General features: G+C 41.0%; 1 non-coding gene across 1 annotated transcript; it reads right to left on the reverse strand.

Moving 5' to 3' along the window:
• Positions 1-2,398: 2,398 nt before the first annotated feature.
• Positions 2,399-2,506, reverse strand: LOC112792841 (small nucleolar RNA R71). The gene has a single exon (XR_003197563.1). It is a non-coding gene; the product is annotated as a small nucleolar RNA R71 (small nucleolar RNA).
• Between the last annotated feature and the right edge of the window lie 3,817 nt (positions 2,507-6,323).

Here is a 6,323-nt window from a genome sequence, read left to right on the forward strand (position 1 = left end):
TGAAACCCTTGCTTAAGCTTGCCATGGAAAGGAGGAAGAAGGATTGGATGAAGACAGTAGGAAAGCAGAGAGACGGAAGGGAAGGCATCTTCATACGCTTATCTGAAATTCCTACCAATGAATTACATAAGTATCTCTATCTTTATCTTTATGTTTTATGCGTTCATCACCATACCCATTTGAGTTTGCCTGACTAAGATTTACAAGGTGACCATAGCTTGCTTCATACCAACAATCTCTGTGGGATCGACCCTTACTCGCGTAAGGTTTATTACTTGGACGACCTAGTACACTTGCTGGTTAGTTGTGCGAAGTTGTGTTTATGCCATGGTGTTGAACACCAAGTTTTTGGTTTCATCACCGGGGATTATTTGAGTTGTGAAAAGTAGTGATCACAATTTCGTTAGATTAGGTTAGATTAGGTATTTTTTCTTCAGAGTTCTTAAGAATGAATTCTAGTGTTTCAAGGTGATGTTCTTATCATCACCAAAGCTGATTGATCTTCATCAATTTAGCTTTTGAATGCAATGTTCTGCTGAAGCTTGGCTGACCATGTCTAATTCCTTTAGACTGAAGCTTTAGACTAACATTGCATGATTCCTGGGATTCTCATTAAGAATTTTGATATCTTTTTCCACTTAATTTTCGAAAAACACAAAAAAAAATCAAAAAAATCATAAAATCCAAAAATTTCTTGTTTGAGTCTAGTGTCTCATGTTAAGTTTGGTGTCAATTGCATGCATCCATTCATGTGTTCTTAAGGATCTTCAAATAATTCTTGATGATTTTTTACTCTGATCTTTGAATTCTCTTGACTTGAGTGTTTTATGTGTCTCATATGCATTCTCATTAGTGTCAGTAGTATACAAACTGCTAAGTTTGGTGTCTTGCATGCATAGTTATTTGATTCTTGTTGCATTTTGATTTTTTCTTATTATTAAAAATCCAAAAATATTTTTTATTTGTGTCTTCTCAAGTCAATACTACAGAGAAATTAAAGATTCAGAACATACAGCAGAGGAATTACACAGAAAAGCTGGGCGTTCAAAACGCCCAGTGAAGAAGGACAGACTGGCGTTTAAACGCCAGCCAGGGTACCTGGTTGGGCGTTTAACGCCCAAAAGGGTATAGTTTTGGGCGTTAAACGCCAGAATGTGCACCATTCTGGGCGTTTAACGCCAGGATGGCACAAGAGGGAAGATTCTGTTTTTCAATGCAATTTTTTTTCAGGTTTTCAAAGTTTTTCAAAATCAAATCTTTTTCAAATCATATCTTTTCAATCATGTGTTTTCAAAATCAATTTCTTTCCATTTTCAAAGATACTTACTATCAATTAATGATTTGATTCAACACTTCAAGCATGTTGCCTTTTCTGTTGAGGAAGGTTTAATGTTTGAATCATATCTTTTCTTGTTAGTCAAGTTTTTAATTTTCAAAATCAAATCTTTTTTTAAAATGTTTTTCAAATCATATCTTCTCAATCACATCTTTTTAAAACTAATCATATTTTCTTAACCACATCTTTTTCAAAATAGTTTTCAATCAAATCTTTTTGATTTCTAATCTTTTTCAAAAATCACTTGATTTCTTTTCCACTTTCATTTTCAAAAATTAATTAGTGTTTTTCAAAATGTTTTCAAAATTTCTTACTTAATTTTCGAAAATTGCTTCCCGCCTTCCCACATCCTTCTATTTATGGACTAACAATATCCCTTAATGCAAAATTTGAACTCCATCTTCTTTGATAAGTTCGAATTTTCTACTTCTGTCTTCTACTATTCTTTTCCTCTGACACTTTAAGGAATCTCTATACTGTGACATAGAAGATTCCACATTTTCTTGTTCTCTTCTCTTTCATATGAGCAGGAGCAAGGACAAAGGCATTCTTGTTGAGGCTGATCCTGAACCTGAAAGGACCTTGAAGAGAAAGCTAAGAGAAGCCAAAGCACAACTCTCTTTAGAGGACCTGACCGAATTCTTCAAAGAAGAAGGACACATGGCAGCCGAAAACAACAATGCCCACAATGCAAGGAAGGTGCTGGGTGACTTTACTGCACCTACTCCCGATTTCTATGGGAGAAGCATCTCTATCCCTGCCATTGGAGCAAACAACTTTGAGCTTAAGCCTCAATTAGTTTCTCTAATGCAACAGAATTGCAAGTTCCATGGACTTCCATTGGAAGATACTCATCAGTTCTTAACTGAGTTCTTGCAAATCTGTGACACTGTCAAGACTAATGGGGTTGACCCTGAGGTCTACAGACTTGTGCTATTCCCTTTTGCTGTAAGAGACAGAGCTAGAACATGGTTGGACTCTCAACCTAAAGAAAGCCTGGACTCTTGGGAAAAGCTAGTCAATGCCTTCTTGGCAAAGTTCTTTCCACCTCAAAAATTGAGTAAGCTTAGAGTGGAAGTCCAAACCTTCAGACAGAAGGAAGGAGAATCCCTCTATGAAGCTTGGGAAAGATATAAACAATTAATCAGAAAGTGTCCTTCTGATATGCTTTCTGAATGGAGCATCATAGGTATTTTCTATGATGGTCTCTCTGAACTATCCAAGATGTCTTTGGATAGCTCTGCAGGAGGATCTCTTCATCTGAAGAAGACGCCCACTGAAGCTCAAGAACTGATTGAAATGGTTGCAAATAACCAATTCATGTACACTTCTGAAAGAAATCCTGTGAACAATGGGACTAGTCAGAAGAAAGGAATTCTTGAGATTGACACTCTGAATGCCATATTGGCTCAGAATAAAATATTGACTCAACAAGTCAATATGATTTCTCAAAGTCTGTCTGGAATGCAAAATGCACCAAGCAGTACTAAGGAGGCTTCATCTGAGGAAGAAGCTTATGATCCTGAGAACCCTTCAATGGAAGAGGTGAATTACATGGGAGAACCCTATGGAAACACCTATAATCCTTCATGGAGAAATCATCCAAATTTTTCATGGAAGGATCAACAGAGACCCCAACAAGGTTTCAACAACAATAATGGTGGAAGAAACAGGTTTAGCAATAGCAAGCCTTTTCCATCATCTTCTCAGCAACAGACAGAGAGTTCTAAGCAGAATAACTCTGACTTAGCAACCATGGTCTCTGATCTGATCAAAACCACTCAAAGTTTCATGACTGAAACAAGATCCTCCATTAGAAATCTGGAGGCACAAGTGGGTCAGCTGAGCAAGAAAATTACTGAACTCCCTCCTAGTACTCTCCCAAGCAATACAGAAGAAAATCCAAAAGGAGAGTGCAAGGCCATCAACATGGCCGAATTCTGGGAGGAAGGAGAGGCAGTGAACGCCACTGAGGAAGGCCTCACTGGGCGTCCACTGGCCTCCAATAAGTTCCCCAATGAGGAACCATGGGAATCTGAGGCTCAAACTGAGACCATAGAGATTCCATTGGACTTACTTCTGCCATTCATGAGCTCTGATGAGTATTCTTCCTCTGAAGAGGATGAGTATGTCACTGAAGAGCAAGTTGCTAAATACCTTGGAGCAATCATGAAGCTAAATGACAAGTTATTTGGAAATGAGACTTGGGAGGACGAATCCCCTTTGCTCACCAAAGAACTGGATGACTTGTCTAGGCAGAAACTGCCTCAAAAGAGACAGGATCCTGGGAAGTTTTCAATACCTTGTACCATAGGCACCATGACCTTCAAGAAGGCCTTGTGTGACTTAGGGTCAAGTGTAAACCTCATGCCTCTCTCTGTAATGGAGAAGTTAGGGATCTCTGAGGTACAAGCTGTAAAAATCTCACTAGAGATGGCAGACAACTCAAGAAAACAAGCCCATGGACTTGTAGAGGATGTTCTGGTTAAAGTTGAAGACCATTACATCCCTACTGATTTCATAGTCCTAGAGACTGGGAAGTGCATGGATGAATCCATCATCCTTGGCAGACCCTTCCTAGCCACAGCAAGGGCTGTGATTGATGTTGATAGAGGAGAGTTGATCATTCAAGTGAATGAAGAATCCTTGGTGTTTAAGGCCCAAGGATATCCCTCTGTCATCATGGAGAGGAAGCATGAAGAGCTTCTCTCAAAACAGAGCCAAACAGAGCCCCCACAGTCAAACTCTAAGTTTGGTGTTGGGAGGCCACAACCAAACTCTAAGTTTGGTGTTGAACCCCCACATTCAAACTCTAAGTTTGGTGTTGGGAGGTTCCAACATAGCTCTGAGCATTTCTGAGGCTCCATAAGAGTCCTCTGTCAAGCTAATGACATTAAAGAAGCGCTTGTTGGGAGGCAACCCAATGTTTTATAATTAACTATTTTCTTTTGTTATTTTATGTTTTTTGTAGGTTGATGATCATAAGAAGTCACAAAATCAATGAAAAAAGCAAAAACAGAATGAAAAACAGGAAGAAAAACAGCACACCCTGGAGGACGCACCTACTGGCGTTTAAACGCCAGTGAGGCTAACTGTTGGGCGTTTAACGCCCAGTCTGGCACCATTCTGGGCGTTTAACGCCAGAAAGGGGCACCAGACTGGCGTTAAACGCCAGAGAAGGGCAGGAAGCTGGCGTTAAACGCCAGAAATGGGCACCAGCCCGGCGTTTAACGCCAGAATTGGCACAAATCGAGATTTTGCTTGCCATTTGGTGCAGGGATGACTTTTCCTTGACACCTCAGGATCTGTGGACCCCACAGGACCCCCACCTACCCCACCACTCTCTCTCTTCTTCACCCATTCACCAATCACCTCAACACCTCTTCCCCAAAAACCCTTCACCTATCAAATCCCATCTTTCTCTTCACCACTCACATCCATCCTTCATAAAACCCCACCTACCTCACCATTCAAATTCAAACCACTTTCCCACCCAAACCCACCCTCAAATGACCAAACCCTACCTTTCCCTCTCTCTGATATAAACTCTCCTTCACTCCTCCCTTTCCACACAACCTAAACACCATTTCTCCCCCTTTGGCCAAACACAAAGCCATTCCCTTTCTCCTTATTTCTTCTTCTTCTCCTCTCTTCTTTCTTCTTTTGCTCGAGGACGAGCAAACATTTTAAGTTTGGTGTGGTAAAAGCATTGCTTTTTGTTTTTCCATAACCATTTATGGCATCCAAGGCCGGAGAAACCTCTAGAAAGAGGAAAGGGAAGGCAAAAGCTTCCACCTCCGAGTCATGGGAGATGGAGAGATTCATCTCAAGGGTGCATCAAGACCACTTCTATGAAGTTGTGGCCTTGAAGAAGGTGACCCCCGAGGTCCCTTTTTCACTCAAAAAGGGTGAACATCCGGAGATCCAACATGAGATCCGAAGAAGAGGTTGGGAAGTTCTTACCAACCCCATTCAACAAGTCGGAATCTTGATGGTTCAAGAGTTCTATGCCAATGCATGGATCACCAAGAACCATGATCAAAGTGTGAACCCGGATCCAAAGAATTATCTTACTATGGTTCGGGGGAAATACTTGGATTTTAGTCCGGAAAGTGTAAGGTTGGCATTCAATTTGCCCATGATGCAAGGAGATGAACACCCTTACACTAGAAGGGTCAACTTTGATCAAAGGTTGGACCAAGTCCTCACAATCATATGTGAAGAGGGCGCCCAATGGAAGAGAGATTCAAGAGGGAAGCCGGTTCAATTGAGAAGGCATGACCTCAAACCCGTGGCTAGAGGATGGTTGGAGTTTATCCAACGCTCAATCATTCCCACTAGCAACCGGTCCGAAGTTACCATAGACCGGGTTATCATGATTCATAGCATCATGATTGGAGAAGGAATAGAAGTTCATGAGGTTATAGCTCAAGAGCTCTATAAGGTGGCGGACAAGTCCTCTACCTTGGCAAGGTTAGCCTTCCCTCATCTCATTTGTCACCTCTGTTATTCAGTTGGAGTTGACATAGAGGGAGACATCCCTATTGATGAGGACAAGCCCATCACTAAGAAGAGGATGGAGCACACAAGAGACCCCACTCATCATGAGATCCCTGAGATACCTCAAGGGATGCACTTTCCTCCACAAAACTATTGGGAGCAACTAAACACCTCCCTAGGAGAATTGAGTTCCAACATGGGACAACTAAGGGTGGAGCACCAAGAACACTCCATTATCCTCCATGAAATTAGAGAAGATCAAAGAATCATGAAAGAGGAGCAAAAAAAGACAAGGAAGAGACATTGAGGAGCTCAAGCACTCCATAGGGTCTTCAAGAGGAAGAAAGAACCGCCATCACTAAGGTGGACCCGTTCCTTGATTTCCTTGTTCTTTATTCTTCTGTTTTTCGAATTTCATGCTTATGTTTATCTATGTTTGTGTCTTGTGATCATTAGTGTCTTAGTGTCTATGCCTTAAAGTTATGAA

The sequence above is a fragment of the Arachis hypogaea genome, chromosome 3, assembly GCF_003086295.3.
Source record: "Arachis hypogaea cultivar Tifrunner chromosome 3, arahy.Tifrunner.gnm2.J5K5, whole genome shotgun sequence".
NCBI classification, from domain to species: Eukaryota; Viridiplantae; Streptophyta; class Magnoliopsida; order Fabales; family Fabaceae; genus Arachis; species Arachis hypogaea.